Here is a 22,841-nt window from a genome sequence, read left to right as displayed (position 1 = left end):
CACAACAAATAGTGATGTTACATTGATTCAAAACAGCAGAGAGAGCTGCTTTGAAATGGATAGAATCGGGACAACAGTCAGGTCAGCTTGATAATGAAACCGGATCACATCCAATTTCATAACTGTAATATGAGTCTTGTTTACAGCTTATCGGCACACAGCACATAATATAGGATGGACCAACAAACAAAGGATAAAAAAACCCTGTTGCCTGTGAAAGGAGGATTTCCAATGTGTTGAACATATGGCATACTGAATTCCTGCAGTCTCCTTGGACCTTTCTCTGTTGCTGAGATTGACCTCTGACCTCGTTATGTCAGGAAGAAAAAAGGATCAAAAGATTATTGCAACAACAACGACAGCAAATGCAAAGATTCGGCCTAGATTCCTGTGGAATGTGTGAGACCCAGCTATAGATTTCCAGCGTATGACTTGACACATGTAAAATGCTCATTACCGGTGGGTTTTGTAAGACTTCTCCTCCTCCTCCCTTCTTCTATAAGAAAGGGGAGAACGTGTAGTGTTTTAGACAGCTGCAGTATTGTTACACACCTTGTAGCTCTACCCCTAAATAACTGGCTATGTCTGAAGGAAAAAAAATCCTGCCACCGGCAACTGTTATCGACCGGCTAAATCAACCACATCCTCCTTCATATTATCTGTACAGATAAGTGATATTGATGTCTCATCTGACTCTGTGTGTGTGTGTGTGTGTGTGTGTGAGTGTTCTGACCAGCAGTCATCATCCCAGACTTGGGTGACGACGTGGATTTGAAATGAGGAGGCAAAGCACTAGAGCAAAATCTCCCTGCTTTTCTCCATATAAGTTGGTTCTATTCATCACAATGGTAAACAATCAAACAAAGCACCAAAGGTGTGACTGATGTGGGGGCACTGCACTGCGTGGGCCTCACCAAAACTAAACAACTACTCCTGCTTCCTAAATGTGAGCCTGAACAGTTTGGGAAGTTGTGAGGCTATTACAAATATTTCTTTAAATACTGTAATTCTATCAGACACATTTAGTTGACCTCGTCCTGTCCTACTTTGCAATCAGTGCTGCTGTATTCTGGTTTTGTTTTTGGCGTTACATAAGAAATTAAATCAGATTGATTATGCGGTATTTATTTCTCTGCAGCTGTTAATGACGTTTATTATGTTCTGTTATTGTTAATTGTGCAGTTAATTGGTTTGTGTTTGTGGGATATTACGTGTGTGGGTTTGAAAATCACTGTTTACTCCGTGTCTACCAGTGCTGCTTGTCAAAACAAGCTCCCGTGTGATAGAATAAAAAAAAAAAGAAGCCAATATAGTATACGTTTGTTTTTGCTGTGGGTTAACACGCCTTAGGTTTATCATTTAAAGGGGATATATTATGAAAAACCAAACATTGCCGGTGTTTGGGCACACTGTTTAGGTTATTGGCGTCCCTACCAGCACACACAAGCTTCAAAAAGACAAATATGTCAGTTTCTTCTGGGACACTCATTTTGAAAAAGGGGGGATTTGAAGGTTTGTTCCAAAATACACCGACTGATGACGAAATCGGTCGGTTTTCATTATCATAAATACTCCCACGGGAAAGCTCACCAGAAACTCGGCAGTTGATTGGCAAATCAAGACGCCCCGTTGGTAACCACACACACCTGGCTGAGCCTCCACTCGCTCATGCAACAACAAGCTGCAGTGTGAGCTCAACCTCAAGCTACCATCACACCCCAGCCTCGAAGCACACTAGGGCTGAATGGATTTACTTCATTTTTTATTAGGCTATCTCCAGCAAAGGTTTGCAATCTGTTAGTGTGATCATAGCCTTTTTACTGGAGTGTGGAGGAGACTGTGCCAGGAAGACTGAGAGACACCATCTGTCCGAAATGTAAGTAGTCCTATTTTAAAAATTATTCTGTCCGTTTGTTAGTTCAATGTCTGGAATGTGCTTTATATTATCCCTTCTATAATAACCAACACCGACTGAAATGAGAGAATGCGGGGTTTAGTCGTTAGCATTAGCGCCCGCTAACCGGTTAGAGCTGTGAGTCTTTTGCAGTGACTGTTATTTGGCTCTTTTGTGAGCTCACGTTAGTCCTGCCGTGACAGCCCCTGTGTGAAAAACAGACGGTGAAACTGTAGGGTGTGTTGGAAACTGAAGAGTATTTTTTTTTAATAGCTTCATCCTGCTACCTGCTAGCTGTCTGATTGTATAGCTCAAGTACACACCGCAATAAGTCTGCGGACAGTGTGTAGTACAAGCAGCAGTGGGCCTATTACATGATCTCCAGTGTAATGTACACATAGACAGGAATACTGTAAGTTGTCTCTGCTGGTGTTTATTTCCTGTCCGTTATATTTCAAAAAGCACACAGTATCACTCAGAACTTGTTGCTTATTGAGCCAGGGCTATACTGAATTAGTTGTAGCTTTGCCATAACAGATGTATGATGTAGGCCTTTACATGTCAGCTAGGCTACATGATGTAACATTGAATGTGCCATGTTTTACAGGTGTCTGAGTGACCTGATGGAGCCGGACGGAGCCACCAAGACCGTCACACTATCCGTTCCTTCAGAGGAGAATGTGTTCACTGGGTGGGACAGGTTGTCTTCTTCAGGGCCCAACAACAACTGGACAGTTACATAAAAGTTATGGCTTTGCTTCTGTTTGATATGTACACTTCATATTTTCATTCCACTGGCTATGAATAAACTGCTTTATTTTCTAAGGATGTTTTTGGTCTTTTTAAAATGTTACTGTTAAAATACTGTTTTATCAGAGAAAATCTTCAGCGAGATGAAAATGTGAGTTTCAAGTAATCCTTTACTACAGGTAGCAAACAGTGACAGTAAGCAACACAATACATTTTTTAACGGTAAAACTTTATTATGAATGAGTGATCACAATACAAATTATACATTATCTACTAGATATTGAAATGTTGTTTTTGCAGCTCTGACAAACCTAAAGCACAATTATTTCAACCATACATTTTACAAAAGATAATGCCTTTCCAGTGAATCTTGACATGATTCTGGATACATTCTTTTCCATTATGGTTACTGTACATTTTTACATGTCAACTCAGTATCGGTTCACAACCAAAGCTTTTTCACTCCACTGGGCTGTAGATCATTCCACAGTCCTGTAAAGACAAATGTAAAACAGGGTGTATGTTACCAGTTTAGAGAGTTTATGCATAAATACTTAGCTCAAATTATGTTATTGACTGTGACATAATTAAACAGTATTTACCTGAGGATAATGTCAGGGAAATCAGAAATATTGATGCCATTTTCACAGTTTTCAGCTCAGACTCCTGTCTGAACAGGTTCAGTTGTACATCTTTTAGTTTAGAACTGGTTAGTCGATATTTGTGGTAGAAATGAATGAAGCTAAACATGTTTACATTGGTCTCCATGCTGCATTGGCCAAAAGTAAACAAAACTGACAGCTGGGCGTGTGCCATGCCCATGTAGGTAGGTATAGAGTAAATGAGCAGGGCGGTGCATGCACGCCCATGTAGATCTGACCAGTCAGAGCAGACTAGTATTTTTGCGAAGGGGGGGGGGGGTAGATGTCAAAACCAACCTTTTGAGATAGAGGCAAAAGAAGGCTGGAAAAGGCGATGAAGAAATGGGCAATGGTAGAAAACTAATGGGTCTTTTGAACAATAAACCATGAAAACCTCTCCTAGTAGACCTTGGAAATACACCTTTAAAACCGAGATTTAGCATAATATGTCCCCTTTAACCGATGTATCGATTGTAATTTACTATAATTTCTAAACAAATAATCTGCTCAGAATTCATTTTGTCCATTTTTCTTTTCATGTGTGACCAACCTCTTCATACCCTCAAAAGGCCTTTTAAGATGTACAATTCGTCAGTCAGCACTGAATTAAATTGTTCATAGCATTATCAACTTTCTTTAAATAAGACCACAAGAATTGTCGGTGCATGGATAAAGAACAAAAGTTAAATTTTTCACATACAGTGGCCCTCATTTATCAATCTTGCGTAGACCAGAAAAATGGGTGTACGTACATTTCCACGCAAATCTCGGCATTTATCAATATGGACGTGAGCGTAGGGTACGCTCAAATCCCACGCCAGCTCTCAGCTCGTGTACGCAAATTTGAAAACAGCTTGGACTCGCAGTGCAGGCTGTGCCGGGTAACCGATGACTTTGTTGGACAATTATTAGAAGATAATACAAATGCAGTGCAAATAAGATCGAAATAAAGATATTAATCACTTAAAAATGAGCAGCTTATGGTGTGCAACTGAGTAGGAGAGCTGATTCAATAGTGCGCACACCGGCCACCTAGGAGGGCTGCATGGGACTGCGTAAGGGCAGTTGTCTCCGTCTTGGAGCAGCTGGGGGGACACTGAGGCACGGGGGCTGCATTCATTCAAAATGTTAGCCTAAGTATTAAATATGTAGTAGACATACACTGCTCTTTATGATACAAAAAAATACACGGCACAACATTCAGCTTAACATTTTATTTATTTGACGCACTTTTTAGATGTTAGTTCCTCTTTTAATGTGTCATTAATGCTAAAGCGGGCGATTTATTTCCACCGTTAACCGGCACGTTGTTCCTATCTGCTGGTGGAGCAGGACGGTGGGCGCGCCGCTCTAACAGCTGATCGCTGCCGGGTCGGCTTGTGCAGCTGACGGCCGGGCTGACCACTCGTGCCAAGCGCATGCTGTCATACAGTAAAACGCTAAATGTGTTATTTTTAGTTTTTAAAACCATTTGAATAGTGCTATCTAAAAGGGCCAATACATTCTAACCATTCAAATCTCTGCAGACGTGTATTTATTTTATGGGGACCATTATCGGACAGTTGGTGCGTCTTTTTCTCCTCCACCACTTACAGGTCCTTCTCATATAATTAGCATATTGTGATAAAGTTGATTATTTTCCATAATGTAATGATAATAATTGAACTTTCATATATTTTAGATTCATTGCACACCAACTGAAATATTTCAGGTCTTTTGTTGTTTTAATACTGATGATTTTGGCATACAGCTCATGAAAACCCCAAATTCCTATCTAAAAAAATTAGCATATCATGAAAAGGTACTCTAAACAAGCTGTTAACCTAATCATCTGAATCAACTAATTAACTCTAAACACCTGCAAAAGATTCCTGAGGCTTTTAAAAACTCCCAGCCTGGTTCATTACTCAAAACCGCAATCATGGGTAAGACTGCCGACCTGACTGCTGTCCAGAAGGCCATCATTGACACCCTCAAGCAAGAGGGTAAGACACAGAAAATAAATTTCTGAGCGAATAGGCTGTTCACAGAGTGCTGTATCAAGGCACCTCAGTGGGAAGTCTGTGGGAAGGAGAAAGTGTGGCAGAAAACGCTGCACAACCAGAAGAGGTGACCGGACCCTGAGGAGGATTGTGGAGAAGGGCCGAAGCAGCACTGGACTGTTGCTCAGTGGTCCAAAGTTCTTTTTTCGGATGAAAGCAAATTTTGCATGTCATTCGGAAATCAAGGTGCCAGAGTCTGGAGGAAGACTGGGGAGAAGGAAATGCCAAAATGCCTGAAGTCCAGTGTCAAGTACCCACAGTCAGTGATGGTCTGGGGTGCCATGTCAGCTGCTGGTGTTGGTCCACTGTGTTTAATCAAAGGCAAGGTCAATGCAGCTAGCTATCAGGAGATTTTGGAGCACTTCATGCTTCCAACTGCTGAAAAGCTTTATGGAGATGAAGATTTCATTTTTCAACAAGACCTGGCACCTGCTCACAGTGCCAAAACCACTGGTAAATGGTTTACTGACCATGGTATTACTGTGCTCAATTGGCCTGCCAACTCTCATGACCTGAACCCCATAGAGAATCTGTGGGATATTGTGAAGAGGAAGTTGAGAGACACCAGACCCAACACTGTGGATGAGCTTAAGGCCGCTATCGAAGCATCCTGGGCCTCCATAACATCTCAGCAGTGCCACAGGCTGATTGCCTCCATGCCACGCCGCATAATTATTTGAAGGTTGACTTTTTTGTATTAAAAACACTTTTCTTTTATTGGTCGGATGAAATATGCTAATTTTTTTAGATAGGAATTTGGGGTTGTCATGAGCTGTATGCCAAAATCATCAGTATTAAAACAACAAAAGACCTGAAATATTTCAGTTGGTGTGCAATGAATCTAAAATATATGAAAGTTCAATTATTATCATTACATTATGGAAAATAATCAACTTTATCACAATATGCTAATTATATGAGAAGGACCAGGTCCTTCTCATATAATTAGCATATTGTGATAAAGTTCAATATTTTCTGTAATGTACTGATAAACATTAGACTTTCATATATTTTAGATTCATTACACATAACTGAAGTAGTTCAAGCCTTTTATTGTTTTAATATTGATGATTTTGGCAAAAAAGTAAAGAAAAACCAAAAATCCCTATCTCAAAAAATTAGCATATTTCATCCGACCAATAAAATAAAAGTGTTTTTAATACAAAAAAGTCAACCTTCAAATAATTATGTTCAGTTATGCACTCAATACTTGGTCGGGAATCCTTTCGCAGAAATGACTGCTTCAATGTGGCGTGGCATGGAGGCAATCAGCCTGTGGCACTGCTGAGGTGTTATGGAGGCCCCAGGATGCTTCGATAGCGGCCTTAAGCTCATCCACAGTGTTGGGTCTGGTGTCTCTCAACTTCCTCTTCACAATATCCAACAGATTCTCTATGGGGTTCAGGTCAGGAGAGTTGGCAGGCCAATTGAGCACAGTAATACCATGGTCAGTAAACCATGTACCAGTGGTTTTGGCACTGTGAGCAGGTGCCAGGTCTTGTTGAAAAATTAAATCTTCATCTCCATAAAGCTTTTCAGCAGATGGAAGCATGAAGTGCTCCAAAATCTACTGATAGCTAGCTGCATTGACCCTGCCTTTGATAAAACACAGTGGACCAACACCAGCAGCTGACATGGCACCCCAGACCATCACTGACTGTGGGTACTTGACACTGGACTTCAGGCATTTTGGCATTTCCTTCTCCCCAGTCTTCCTCCAGACTCTGGCACCTTGATTTCCGAATGACAAAATTCGCTTTCATCCGAAAAAAGTACTTTGGACCACTGAGCAACAGTCCAGTGCTGCTTCTCTGTAGCCCAGGTCAGGCGCTTCTGCCGCTGTTTCTGATTCAAAAGTGGCTTGACCTGGGGAATGCAGCACCTGTAGCCCATTTCCTGTACACGCCTGTGCACGGTGGCTCTGGATGTTTCTACTCCAGACTCAGTCCACTGCTTCTGCAGGTCCCCCAAGGTCTGGAATCGGCCCTTCTCCACAATCCTCCTCAGGGTCCGGTCACCTCTTCTGGTTGTGCAGCATTTTCTGCCACACTTTTTCCTTCCCACAGACTTCCCACTGAGGTGCCTTGATACAGCACTCTGGGAACAGCCTATTCGCTCAGAAATTTCTTTCTGTGTCTTTCCCTCTTGCTTGAGGGTGTCAATGATGGCCTTCTGGACAGCAGTCAGGTCGGCAGTCTTACCCATGATTGCGGTTTTGAGTAATGAACCAGGCTGGGAGTTTTTAAAAGCCTCAGGAATCTTTTGCAGGTGTTTAGAGTTAATTAGTTGATTCAGATGATTAGGTTAAGAGCTCGTTTAGAGTACCTTTTCATGATATGCAAATTTTTTGAGATAGGAATTTCGGGTTTTCATGAGCTGTATGCCAAAATCATCAGTATTAAAACAACAAAAGACCTGAAATATTTCAGTTGGTGTGCAATGAATCTAAAATATATGAAAGTTCAATTATTATCATTACATTATGGAAAATAATCAACTTTATCACAATATGCTAATTATATGAGAAGGACCTGTATATAGGGAACATTATGGAACCCTGCCTTTGAGAGGGAAAGCAGCTTACTAGATAACTCAATATCCATCATTCTTCAATAATACTGTATCTACTATTTGAAAATGCGTCATCATTTATTACACATCAATTATATTATAATTAAAATTATTATTTTAAAATGCATAAATACACATGCACACAGTGTTGAATGAAAATATGTGAGGCTTTATTTAAAGAGTTTGAAGTCAGTAGGTCTTTGAGCAGGACACTTCCACAAAAACACTTTGTCCTTTCTCGTCCAGTTCTTGATAACTGCAACACAAAAGCACAGTGACAGAAAATAGGTAAAGGTTTGCTTATGGTTAACACACACAGACCTGGCTAACTGTTGTCAAATGATCTACAGTGGGTTGCAAAAGTATTCAGACCACTTGAACTTATTTTACAAGTCACACTTTTCCGTTTTTTTTATTTATTTAAATATAAAAAATTTAAAACTATGTATCATCACATCACAATTATAAGCAATGCTGTGTTGGTTTATTACATGAAATCCCAATAAAATAAATGTACGTGTGATTTATCCATGTGGAAAGGTATAAAGGTGAGAACACACCGGGCGCGTTGGGTGTGGTGGGCGCGTTGAAAAATCCTATTTTTGCATAGGGAACCATTGGTTTAGGCGCGAGGATCCGTTGGCCGCGGCAAAGCGTCGCTTTGGGCGCGTCACCAAAGCGTCAACGCGCCAGCAAAGCGTCAAAAAAAGATGAAAAAATTGAACTTTCAACGCTCCAGCGCGTGACGTTTAGCCGCGTTGGCCAATCAGCAGTGAGCTTGACCCGACACAGACATCGGCTCGGTGGGAGGACAACACAGAGGCTGAGAAACACCGAGTAGGAAATGTATTTGCGGCTGGCTGGTGATATGAAGCCGCTCGGGGTAGAAGACGTGGGGAAAGTGAGCCAGGAGAATGGGCTTCCTGGTTAATTCAGTGAATATGTGTGGCTGTGCTTAAGCCGATAAACCAAGTTAGCACCGGTCGGATAGCGTTAGCTAACTCACCCGGCTGTGTGCGGCCACCACCTCCATATAATGAACCCAAACATAAGTCAGGGGAACTTTCACAACGAGTACAGCGAAGCACCGGTGTTTATGCCTATATCTACGCCAGCCACAGTCCCGTCACAGCCAGGTAATGTAGGCTACTTGCCTTTATTTTCTACTGCCCTGCGCACAATGCTGCTGTAAATGTGTTTGGCATGGTGCTGCCTTGCTGTTTGTGTTCATTTCCGAGTGGCGTGAATCTGCAATGCTGTTTTAAGGCTATTTGTTCCGTTCACTTGCTGTTTATTTGTCTTTTGGCACAATTGTTGGCCGTGTTGTTGTTGTTTTTGTGTGGACGTGAACGCTGTTGTGTCGGGTCGGATCTGATCGCAGCCATGGTTGATTAGGGGAATAAATATATCGGGGGAGACTAGCTGCGTAGCTCCGTTCCTCGGACTCCCACAAAAGATAGAGCGCAGCGATGGGGATTATCTCAGCCATGGTTGATCAGCAATAGAAAAAGCGGGGGGAAATAAGTTTCGGGCGGGCTCATCTACGTAGGCCATGACGTAGGCGCGTTGCTTTTGGGCGCGTTGGACAATTTTTTGACACAAAATGACCAAGCGCCAGATCGGGGGCGTTGGTCGCTTTGGCCCAAAGCGCCAACGCGCCCGGTGTGTTCTCAGTTTAAGGGGTATGAATACTTTTGTGAGATTGTGAAGATGCACTTCGAGATGTCTTTGAGTAAAACCTTGTTTCTGCTTTTAAGAAGAAATTGAATATATTTACAATGATGACACTGAAGAAAATAGTCCTTATGAGAAGAATAAATGCAGTGTGCTTGTTCACCTAATAAGCTTATTAAGTGAAATAATCAAATAGAATATACAGAGAGTTCTATGCAGTTTAGGATATCTTTAACTCAATGACGGATTACCGCATGGGCAAAGTGGGCACATGTCCAGGGCCCTGGCCAATAGGGGAGCCCTTGATTTTTTTTTTTTAATTAAACATTTTTGACGGGGGTTTCCCCCCTGGGAATGGGTCGTAAAAAGTCGGGTTGTTTTATAATCGGGGTCTTATATTCGGCCGGGACAAGCGTGTGTGCGCTTGGATAGAGAACGATGTGTCTAGAGAAAAAAAGGCACGGGAAATGGCCAAAGAGCTCCACATCCCCACTGAAATCAAAGCCTCGACTCATTGTGTTGCGAGTCAACGTGTCAGAGGCACGAATCGGTACAGCGATCGACCTACAGTGGCTTTTCTGCTGTGGCAGTTGTAGTGAGGAGAGTTTGCCAACTGTGCGTTCCCTTTACGCACCAGTACCAGTGTAACGAGCGAGGCGGTTGTTTCACTTTACAGTTAGTCGGCAGTGAGATTGGGGTATCCAGGCTCGGGACATGCAATCAGATCGCGGAGCCTGTCCCCTCGACACCCGTTAACGTGCAGGAATCCCCTGTGATCATTTAGTTTTAAACCACAGAGTGTGTCTGTCTCACTGTGAACGACACCAACACAGCGTTTCACCGGGTGACGCGCTGCTTCGCTCAGACATTGAGTGTAGGCTCCGAGGGGGGCAAGGGTTGGCCAAAAAGCCGGCGCAGAGATCTTACAAAGGCAAAAAAAATCTGCTCGCGCGTTTAGCGCGCGCTCGCATCGTCGGTGTCTCTGCCTTAATCTAACTGTCTAGTAGGCTCCGGCGCAAAGAATCTCTTTCTCTTGCGCAGCACCAGAGAGACTTTATAGAATTGTATTTCGCTCTATCTCTCTCTTTCTCTCTCTAGGCCGTGCACTGCATTATAATGTGTGTGATTGTGGATTGCACGGTGTGCTAGTGCGTGTATTTGCGTGTTGGTAGGGGTCCATGACTGGTTTGTGTCCAGGGCCCGTGGTCATGTTAATCCGTCCTTGCTTTAACTACATTAGCATGAGTAGATTCTTCATCATACCTCTGTTCCTTTTCTTCTCCATGGTTCTTTAACTACTGCATGTGTAGGTCACATCGTCTGTCCTCCAGGGTCCCGGGTTGAGATGAGAGGTTCAGGCTCAATGTCGCATTAGCCCTCAACACACTGGCATTCACTCTGGCACAGGCTGTCTGTAATGCTGTAATACAGAGATATTCTGTTAGGGTATAATATAATTCTTAATTCAGTGGTTATATTTTGTGTGATTGTCATCAAGGTAGCTAGCATGACATGCTAAAAATAAACATTTGGTAGTAGGCTACTATGATAACAACGTTAGCTACGTTAGCTTCAAACACTGGGCCTAGGGCTAAATGTTAGCAACACACACAAGTGAAATACACTGTAGTAGCATAACTAAAGCTAATTAGACAGTAAAATGTAATGTACAGCTAAGCTGATAAGTGACTTACATGATCGGCAATCAGCACGGGGTCGGTGAAGTCTGAAGTAAAGAATGGCAGCTCCAGCAGGCATCAGCTAGACATAGCCGCTCTGCAAAGCCAGCAGCCTTCTAGCCAAAGTTACTAAACTTTTCTTTGGAGAAATGGACGCTGCAAATGCTGGAATTTTTGGTAACTCGTTTATGATTCACCAAAAACGTGGTCCACTGCAGCAAAACAACTCCACGGCAGTTTTAAAAATAATGCATTGAGGTTGAGCTCATTCAGTCGTGCCGTACCGTCCTCTGTCTCTGGGCATAAACGGACCCTTGTGAGACTGCGCTCATGTGATTGGCTGAAAACGAGGAAGACATCCGATTAGCTATAGGTAGTTCCTGGTTGAAAAAAACACATTTGTGAAACCAGCGACCTCAGGGGAGTCTCAAAATTCCACACACAAATACAGACCAATTCACACATGAATGCAAGGAAGTTCACAAATTAAAAGCATTTTGTAAATTCAAATGTAACAGTTTGTATATAAATGTAATAACATCCAAACACATTTTTGATGAAAATTGCAAATCTTTTTTAAATTAATATATTTATGGATTTATATAACATTTATTTAAAACAATACACATTTGTGTGTGGATCGGAAATGTGTTTGTGAAACGTTTTTCTTATAGATGGATTTATTTTACATTTATATATGACGGTTTTCATTTGTGTGTGCATTGAAATGTATTTGTGAGAAGAGAGTCATTTATATATAAATCACAAAATACAAGTGTGAATCCTTCTCTGTGCATTCATTAATATTGAGACTGAATTCATTCCATAGTTACTGCTCCCTTCCTTGCCTTTTTACATGTCTGGAGTTGTTTGTGTTTTTGTGGAGCTAATAAATAGTCTTCTAGTTTAACTGAATGTTCGGAAGGGGAGAAGGGCGGTCCCTCTCGGGCAGGAGCGAAGGGCGATCCTCCTCGGACAGGAGCGGAGGGCGGTCCCCCTCGAGCAGGAGCGGGGGCAGGACCCCTCGGGAGGAAACGGGGCTGGACCCCTCGGGCAGAAACAGGGGGCTGGACCCCTCGGGAGGAAACGGGGCTGGACCCCTCGGGCAGAAACAGGGGGCTGGACCCCTCGGGCAGAAACAGGGGGCGGGACCCCTCGGGCGGAAACAGGGGGCGAGACCCCTCAGGCAGGAACAGAGGAGGAGACCCCTCGGACAGTTTGTGTGTGGGGGCCTTAGAGGCCCCTCATGAAGCCCCTTAGACAGAGCTAATAATGCTTTTGTTTTGTACTTGCTTTTCTATTTTTCACCTACTAGTTGAGGGGGCGATGATGATTTCTTTCCTTATATTTTGGCAATTCCTTTTTGGACCCTGTTATTGACATGAGTGACTGAGCTCTTTGACAATTAGACATTTAAAGTTACTATCAGTATTTCTGGCTTAGGGCCCACCTGAGCCTGGTTGCATGCAATTTTCTTCTCAAAGTGCACCGGACTGATGAATTTTACTCTAAAAGGTTGCATTTTTTTCCTATCGGGGAGCATTCCCCCGGACCGCCCGACAAGGTCCTGGGTCCCCACCTCAGTCTCCCTATTTAGCCTACTGTAAAAAGCACTGTAGGTGTGTATGGTTATTATAGGTCATTACACTGGTCAGTCTGAACTGGTAGCCTAATAATGGCCGAGCCCTCCGCCCCAAACATCAAGTGTCCCTTTTTTTCCTAAATCCAAGGTGGCAACCCTAGCTGAAGATGATTGATGGGATGCGGGGAAAAGATTTGGGATGCTGATGATGCTTCGCGGGCTTTGGAGTCAACCGCCGCGCGTAGTCTGACCAATTTGCCTAGAAGTGCTGTGGATTTCTAGCCTGGCGCTACCAGACCATCGTACTTCATTTCATTTGTACAGAAGATCTGGAAGTGCTGTAATTGGCAAACGTTCACTCACTTAGAGGCGGGTGTCTGTTGAAGTTTAAAACTATTGGATCTGCGCATTGCCACTCTGGATTATCCAACCAATTGCATAACGTTTGGTCGTGAGCCGGCTGTTGACGGTGCGTTCAGGGAACTCGGAAATTTCCGACTTCACTACATATTGTAGTCTATGGATCTACCGGTACCTGGCAACGGTAACTTGCTAGAGCCTAACGTTTAGTTATTTGGATGAGAAGATGCACTGGAACACAGACAGGTCGGAACTCGGAACTAACATGTCGGAAGTTTCCGAGTTCCGAGCGTAAGGGAACGCAGCATTCAACTGAAACTGGAGCGCGACTTCGACCCTCATCGTTCTCAGCCACTTCCTCTGTTCGCTGATTGGATACTCAGAAATCTGTTCGGAAAAATCTCACTAATACGCCCCACCACCAGACTGACTACTGAAGGGAAAATGAAATTTGGGCGGAAGTAGGTAGGCGGGCGGAGCCAGGCTAGTGGATTTCATGGCTTGACGCCCATGCTTGACAAAGTGTTTCACAAACGTAAGGAGAACATGTTGGCAGAGAAATATAGGGTTAAAAAAAAACTTACTTTGTAAATATTACTGTGATGTCTTTTACTGTGACGTCACAGTAATATTTACAAAGTACGTTTTTTTTAACCCTATATTTCTCTTTCTGTGATGTCACGAGAAAGAGAAATATAGGGTTAAAAAAACCACTCTTTCTGCCTTTTCTCAGGCTAGGATGAACCGATTTTAATTTTTTTCTCACATTTATACTACATAGGATCTCAGAATTCAATACACCTTCATATTCAAACTGGTGAAGTAGGCCTTTAATATAAAGCGTTACCTTAAATACATCTTCACCTCATCACTTGAATCGGATGAAAGACTTGAGGCCGTGGTGGATGGTGTCATTGTAGTTATGTCGCCAACTGTAACTTTCAAGTAGCAGTTTTTTTTACATTCAACAAGCCTACATGAAAAGCCAACGGTTACAGTTGACGACACTGTCCATCGGAACTATACCAGTTGGAAATGTCCTCGAAGGCTTTCCGTGGCTTCTCCGAACGGGAGCCATAGAGACCAACCTTTGCGATCTAAAATTGTACCACTTGATGATGTCACATTACACAGTGCCCCCCCCCCGTCCCCCTCTCACTTCACTCAAACATGTGCTCTGCAGCTAAATCAGCCTGTGCCTTCCTCAGTTACAACGTGTGAAGAATGACAGAGGGACGGTGACAGGTCAGAGCTTGTCAAGTTGTCTGTGTTGCGTTTGGTTATTTATAGGAAACAGCCGAGGAGGAGCTTGTCAAGATTTGCTCTTTGAAGGATCTGTAGGCTGGTGAAGAGTTGAGTATTTGTATATTCTCACTTCATCACTTTTCTCTTTCATTAAAACAGAGCATCAAGTCAGCAGATGTTGATTTGTTTATGGATGTGATTGTTTAAGGCTTTCTTTTATCAGTGTGGGGCATGTGTGCCATGGCTCGGTATGTCTTTAGGGTCATATGCTCATGTTCAGGTTCAAATTTGTAATTCAGAATCAGAAAAAACTTTATTTATCCCAAGAATGGCCATTTAATTCACAGTTCCAGTTTGCAGTAAAATATAAATTAAATAAATACTATAAAAAAGCAGTATGAGGTAGAATTTACATAAATCACCAGCAGCCCAACACACATATTCAACTCACATTCATTTCAACTCAACCTGTCAGAACAACCACCCATCTACACTGGTGAGCTCTCCACCTTCTCCTGACTCTTGTGATAATTCAGTAACCTGATGGTTGCAGGAATAAAAGAGTGCGAGTACCTCACTGTTCTTGCCCTGATTGAATGATAGCGCCGCCCGGAGGGCAATAGTGTGAATTCCTCACCGAGGACATGGTCAGGCTGACTGATAATGCATTTGGCTTTCTGGACGGCATGTTCGTTCCACAATGAACGTATGCTCTTCAGCTGGATTCAAGTGATCTTTGAAGAGATCTTTAATTTGGGTTTGTACTAAAAAATGTTTTCATGGTGTAATGTTCGGGGGGGAAAAAACTTTATATTTGTCACAGTGTTGACGAATATCCTCTTTCAGCCTCTGTAGGAAACGCTCAGTTTTAGAGCCTGTCTCTTTTAATCCCCGTCTTCCAAAAAGCCCAGTCCGTCTGATTGGCCCTGAATTTAACTGCCGGTTTGAATCTAACTGCTAGTTAGGTGGAGGTGGAGAAAAAGAAAGAGGGTTGTTTTTTCTCATACTCTCTAGACACACCGGAGGAAACAAATTACTGTTGGAAAAATCATGAAAGTGCATTTTGGATAATAGGTGACCTTTAATATGTAGTGCCACAAGTTGATTGGTTGTGATGGACACCTATACCTTGTTTTAATTGCAATTAATATTGTTTTCCAACTCCCAAAAGTCCCTTAGCTATATAGCATCCTCAGTGTGATAAGCTAAGGCAGCGATAAGGACGTACTCCCTCACTTTTTTACATGTTTGGTGCCACATTTCTCTAAAAAAAAGGTTTGAAGTCATGTCGATAGAGCACTCATTCTGGAAAATCTAAAGTTTTAAGCCGAAGAGATGACAGAGGAATACAGGAGTACAAGTAATACAATACAAGGAGTATCTGAATGTATACAATTTACTAATAAAAGGGAAGTTTCAAATATTCAGGTTACTAATGGTAAAATGTAAAACGTTAACTTTAACCGGCTGTTTGTGTACTTAATGTTGGTGTGAGAGTAAAAGCTTTGGCTCTGTAATTTGAAGCTCTGTCAGAAAGTGCTGACCCACAACCACTTTGCTCCCAACTGCAGGAAGCTTTTGGAATCACTAATTTAACATGACCACTTTCTCTGTGAATGGTGCATTTGGTTATTTGCTTAAGCAACTGATTGAGGCTCCAATTGAATAAACACCAAACAAGTCCACTTAACTGCTTACGAGGGCAGTAGCCTCTCTTTCACTCAGCTTGGAGAAGGTTTGCACAAAGAAAAAGGGGTTTCTGTGAGATATTTCATTCGTTTTTGTTATTTGCTACCTATTGTTATTTTTCAATTATGTGTTCGGTCTTCTTGGCCTTGAAAGGTAGCAAACAAAATAGATTCACATATGAAATAAAGGTTACTCCGAAAAATGACCAGCTGACCTGTATTCTTCTTTTTCCATTCTATAATCTAAAAATATCTTCCATCTTTTAAATCATGTTTGACGTCAGCAACTCAGTTTCACTGGCAGCGAGCATGCATCCTCACAAATCAAACTGCACAGCTATAAAAAGATACTTTGTATGAAAAATGCAGAAGAGTTCCAACTGAGATGCCCCAGTAACATCATAATTTCCACCACGACCACTAAACATGCCTTTTCTTCCATGAAGCTCCATAGCTCAGATCTCCCGGTTGTTCACTCGCACAGCTGTATAATAAACAAGAAAATCCTGCAGAGATTTTTAAAGTACGGGCCCCCCCGGCGCCGACCGCCAGCCCCGCATCGGTGGTGCCCCACCCGTCAGCCCGGCTCGAACGCTTCTACAAACGGCCGCTGCGCGCTTTCCAAACTCGAGTCCCAAGTTATGGCCGAATGAAGGTTGTAGTTGGGGCAAATAAGCAGTGAAGGGCCGCTGTTGCAAAGACGTTTTGGTCATACACATGTATATGTCAGTCCCCTAATGCTGTGTATACAATTTGGTGATGATTGGTTGGAAATCCATAAAGTAGATGGCACTTGACTGTAGGGGAGAACGGGGTAAGTAGGCACACTTTTTACTCTAGTGAGAATTGCTTATCACCTAAACATCTTTCAATAGTCATTCCTACATTAAATTGAAGCTTAAGGTGTTGGCTTGAAATGTGTACCCCTCACTTTTTCTATCTTATTGAACACTCAACAAAAATATAAATGCAACACTTTGGTTTTTGCTCCCATTTTTCATGAGATGGACTTAACGATCTAAAATTCATTCCAGATACACAATTGTACCATTTCTCTCAAACATTGTTCACAAATCTGTCTAAATGTGTGATAGTGAGCACTTCTGCTTTGCTGAGATAATCCATCCCACCTCACAGGTGTGCCACATCAAGATGCTGATCTGACATCATGATTAGTGCACAGGTATGCCTTAGACTGTCCACAATAAAAGACCACCCTGAAATGTGCAGTTTTGTCTCACAGCAAAATGCCACAGATGCCACAAGCATTGAGGGAGCGTGCAATTGGCATGCTGACAGCAGGAATGTCAACCAGATCTGTTGCTCGTGCATTGAATGTTCATTTCTCCACCATAAGCCGTCTCCAGCAACTTCGCACAGCCATTGATGAGGAGTGGACCAACATTCCACAGGCCACAATTGACAATCTGATGAACTCTATGCGAAGAAGATGCGTTGCACTGCATGAGGCAAATGGTGGTCACACCAGATACTGAATAAAGCAAAAAAATGCACATTTCAGAGTGGCCTTTTATTGTGGACAGTCTAAGGCACACCTGTGCACTAATCATGATGTCAGATCAGCATCTTGATGTGGCACACCTGTGAGGTGGGATGGATTATCTCAGCAAAGCAGAAGTGCTCACTATCACACATTTAGACAGATTTGTGAACAATGTTTGAGAGAAATGGTACAATTGTGTATCTGGAATGAATTTTAGATCTTTAAGTCCATCTCATGAAAAATGGGAGCAAAAACAAAAGTGTTGCGGTTATATTTTTGTTGAGTGTAATAGACTATAGACTAAATTGGCGAGTGTTATATTTGAGCCCTGCACGACACTCTCCGCTGATCACAGTGATGGTGCCGCGGAGACACCGTGCATGTTATGTTGTCTTCTAACTTTATAACTCGCGTGTGGGTATTTTGACAGCAAATGTTATAGACTATGCATATGTGAAGTGGAGCCGTGACGTCAGCGTTATCAGGGAAAATGGTTTCGGTGTTTACAAGAAACACAAACCGTTGTGTTTTCCAAAAAATCCTCCCTGGGAGTAGATCTCAAAAACTTGCGGTTTCATGCCTGAGTTTGCTGTTTTCATGTACATGATATAGTGCAACCGCGGAAATTTTTCCACGTTTGCACCGTTACGTGTTGCTGTGACAACAGGGCCTCAGTTGTGGCTCGGGGTTTTGCAGATAGAAGCTGGTTGCTCCGGGCAAGAGGACGGCCACAGCCAATTCAGCATTTCCTTCAGATCAGGGTTTGTTTTGCTGGGGTTTTTCATCTGCAATGAAAAGCAAAATAGGGAGGGTCTTAGTTTTGCAAGCATTACCATTTAAAACCGGTCTTCTTAACCCTTGGGTGACCTTAACTTTTACTACACCTTGGTTACCCTAGAGGGAAAAAACGTCCTCTCCCTATAAACTGCCATAAAAACATTGTAGGGGAGAGTGGCCTAAGTTGTACATTTTGGAAGTTGTGCCACCCCTTGTTTCTAGAAAACCGTGGAAGAAATTGGAAATGTGACCACATATTTAAGAAGAGCCATCCATTTGACTCATCCTGTAAAGAAGATAGACACAAGGAATAAGATATAAGCACATTTAAGCTCAAAAAACTGTGTTTTGCCTTTCAAAGTAAAATTTCCATGATCAAGGTTTTTTGATTATTGTGTCTGAACAATTATAGACAAGTTTGAAAACATTTGACACATGTTTTAGTGCTTTGGTATGCTACATTTTGAGTCTATACAGTTAGCACGATGTCAGCCCTAAATTGCTGCATCATGCTTATTATCCAAATTTCTGGGATTGGGGTGATTTGTGCCAAAGGGCCTGGGTGAGTTGTAAGTAAGTAAGTAAAATGTATTTATAAAAGCACATTTATGACAGTTTGCACTGTCCAAAGTGCTGTACATAGTGCATTCAGTAGGTAAACAATGAAGGTAAAATAACAATAACCAAAATAAAAGTCATAAAGCCCATACATCCACATAAACACAGATAGTAGTGCAGAGGTAAGATAGTTAATGGGGAGGAAACACCAGGGTGTACATATGGGTTTTGAGCCTTGATTTAAAGGCAGAAATGTAGGAGAATCACATTTGTCAGGTGGCAGTTGGTTCCACAAGCACGGAGCAACTAGTGCAAAGTACATTTCTGAGAGTTGTGCCAGTGGCATGGCTGTATACGCTGGTCACCAAAAGAAAGTGATTGTCAACAGTAGCTCAGAAGAGAGTGACATCTCAATTCCACTTAACGACACCACTGATGAGAGTTCAGATGGCCAGAAAGATGATGATGGTGACTTTGTCATTGTGAGCTTTGCAGGTAAAACCATTAGATCTGCTAGGCCTTGTTTAAGAAAATAGTCCTTCAATCTTTGTCAACTATTTACTTTAAATACACCTTAAATAAGTGATTGTCTAATGGATTTGTCTTGCATTACAGTTTATGAGATATATATCAATGGCACAATTCACCCCATGGTATTCTCTCCAACCGCACAACTTACACCACACCGGGGGCAAGTTGTGCATCAAGACAACTTTTTTTCCGAAAGCTATATTTCTTCAACAGTTTATTCCAGATCCAAAGTTTTTATTGCCAGGGATGCACAACACCCTGAAATATATGTACATATTTGAGTTGGAGACTTTACTGTCAAGGCCTTACTTTAAAGTCACTTTGAGTGAAAAGTTGCACAACTTAGGCCACTCTCCCCTACAGTAATATTTGTTTCTACTTTTCTTTTTACAAACCTTTTATCCCACTTGACCTCTTCACATACATAACAAATATTAATTCATTTGTAATTGCTTTTAACCCTTTACATGCAAGCTTATGTGATGACGTGGGCCATTTTTATTTAAAAAAAACACAATAATTGAAAAATTTCTCATTCAATAGATGCAAAGTGGATTTTTTTTTTTTGTGGGATAATTAGACTCTAGGATATGTTAATGATTTGCAATAAAACTCCTTTTGATACATGTTTAGTATTAGTGCAGTCACAGATGCAAATAAATACTCCCTCTCATGACCCTAGAGCAGGGGTTCTCAACCTTCTGCAAGCTGGGCCCCCCCAAAGCTGGGTCATTGCAGTTGGGCCCCCCCACCGACCCTGACAACCCCCCCCCCCCGCCCCCCCCCCACACACACACACACCACCCTACACAGATAGATAGATAGATAGATAGATAGATAGATAGATAGATAGATAGATAGATAATCTATTATTGTTATTATCACAAGGTCTAGGCCAGTGGCGCACCTTTGAGTTGAACATTGGGTTTAGGGTTGGGGTCCGGAAATTTCTTATATGTTAACGTTAAATTCTGGTGCACTTTAAAAGCTAATTATGAGATTGTATCAATGAGACACTGAGGAATAATTTTTTTTTAAATCTCCTTAGAAGAGAAGAAAATAGTAGCCTAAATAGAACATACACAGAATACATTCTACAATAGGTATACCTGTTATGAAAAAGCTTCACAAAACAAAGTCTATGATCAATGGGAAACACTGCTGTCTGACAACCCAGTTCAGAGAATGTTTCAACTATTGAGTCTTGGATATGGAAAGTGGCCAGATTTAGCTCAAAATGCTACCTGCGATTAATGTGCTGTGCAGCCTGAACGCGGAGTTGTGTGTGTCTCACTGGCGATTCCAGGAAATTTTGACTGGGGGTGGCCAAGGTGGGCCACAGAGCTAGAGTGGGGTGGCCATCGCACCCCTGAATGAATAGCATGTGATATGCTGTACAACCAATTCAAAGATGATTTATAATCCCAAATGCCCAAATCATGTTAGTATCCATTGTAATGTTTGTCAGAAAACTAAACCCCTGAAGGGGGGTCTGGGGGCATCCCCCCCAGAAGATTGTTTTGTGTTTTTAACATGTAATCTAAGCATTCTGGTGCATTCTGGCGAAGATAATAAAGGAAAAAGTCAATATTTATTTCAGTTCAGATGAATAGTAAAATTAGCAAGACAACATAACTTGCTAAAAGCCAGATGCCTAACAACTGGACAGAGGGACTGATGACAACTAGCTTTTGACCAAATATCTTGCTAAAAAAATAAACCTTTATTTATGAAATTCTGCCCTAAGAACATGTTACACTTGCTAACTACAAACTTACATTTTTTTATTCAGATTTCAAAAATCTGCTGGGACACGTGCCCATACACATGCATGGGTGGCACGCATGTCACAAGCACACTCATGCTGTTTTCAAGACCTTTGCTGACCAGAGACCAGTTCTAGTGGCCACAGTCCTACCATTAATTCAGTACTTGAAAATTGCAAACTGATCTCATATCAGTGGATTGGAGTGTTTGTGTGATGAACTTGGCAATTACCTATCAAAAAAAGTTAAGAAAGAAAAAAAATACATATCATCTCTGAACTAGGCTACGTATCAGGAAAAAAAAAAAAAAAAAAAAAAAAAAAAGATTTTTTTTTTTTTTTTCATCCCCCTCGCGCCCCCCCGGTAGAGTGTCCCCACCGGTTGAGAACCACTGCCCTAGAGGACAAAAACGTCCGCTCCCTATAAACTGCCCTAAAAACATTATACAGTAATATTTTTTTCTACTTTTTTTTTACAAACCTTTTATCCCACTTGACCTCTTCACATACATATCAAATATTCATTCATTTGTAATTGCTTTTGACCCTTTTAATTCCAGTTTCTTTGATGATGTCAACAAAGTACTGTGAACCTGCAGCCACCTGAAAACCCACAAATTGCACCTTATAGCTGCACACATATGCATGCGCACATAGACACACACACATGCACATACACAGTGATTTCACAACACACACACACACACACACACACACACACACAGACACAACCCTAAGGTATCTACAGTATATGGCTCCACACTTTCCATGAATTTCTCATATTTCTTATGTTTAGGCCTGCAACTCTAAAAAATTATAAAAAAGTACAAAAATGGTTTTAGGGAGCATATTTGAATTTGGTTGAATTTTTTTTCTATTGCACTGTTGGGGGCAGGACCGACAACCTGGAAAATTGCTTGTAATTCAACCCTATGCCAAATAAAGGGAAAAATATATATTGAAAAAAAAATCCCTGGACAAAAATATTTCAGTTAACATAAGCACAGCCAAAGTTATACACAAAAAAGAGCGTAAAAAAAGTGCGAAAGGACAAAAACGTCCCCAAGAGCACCTAAGGGTTAACCCTCGTAATGTACTCCCGACTGACTTACACCCATGGTCCTCTGGAGTCATATTGACCCCAAACGGTTTGGTGTTTTTTTTTAGCCTAAAGTAAAAATTATCAATAAATTCTTTGTTACATGTTTAGTCTGACTTCAGTCCAACCCATTACCGTAAAAGTTGTAATTAGCTTTTGAATTTAGGGCCAACAGGCCTTGTTTACATAAAAGTATACCATGTTTTCGATTAAAAAAATCTAATTATTATTTAATTTTTTTAACTATTATTATTTTGAGTATATTACTTATTAGGGAGTGGCGTATGTCAAAGTTTAGTAAAAAAACATTTTTTTGAATCACCCACATTTTTTAATAGGAGCAAATAATAACACCCTTTGTCCTCTGGGGTCATATTGACCCCACCCTGTTTTTGTTTTTTTTATAGCCTAAAGTATAAATTATCAATACATTTTGTGTTACACCTTAAGTTTGAATTGAGTCCAACTCATTACCACAAAT

The sequence above is a fragment of the Ammodytes marinus genome (assembly GCF_949987685.1).
Source record: "Ammodytes marinus genome assembly, chromosome: 5".
Lineage (NCBI taxonomy): Eukaryota > Metazoa > Chordata > Actinopteri > Uranoscopiformes > Ammodytidae > Ammodytes > Ammodytes marinus.
Note: the sequence above shows the minus strand (reverse complement) of the source record.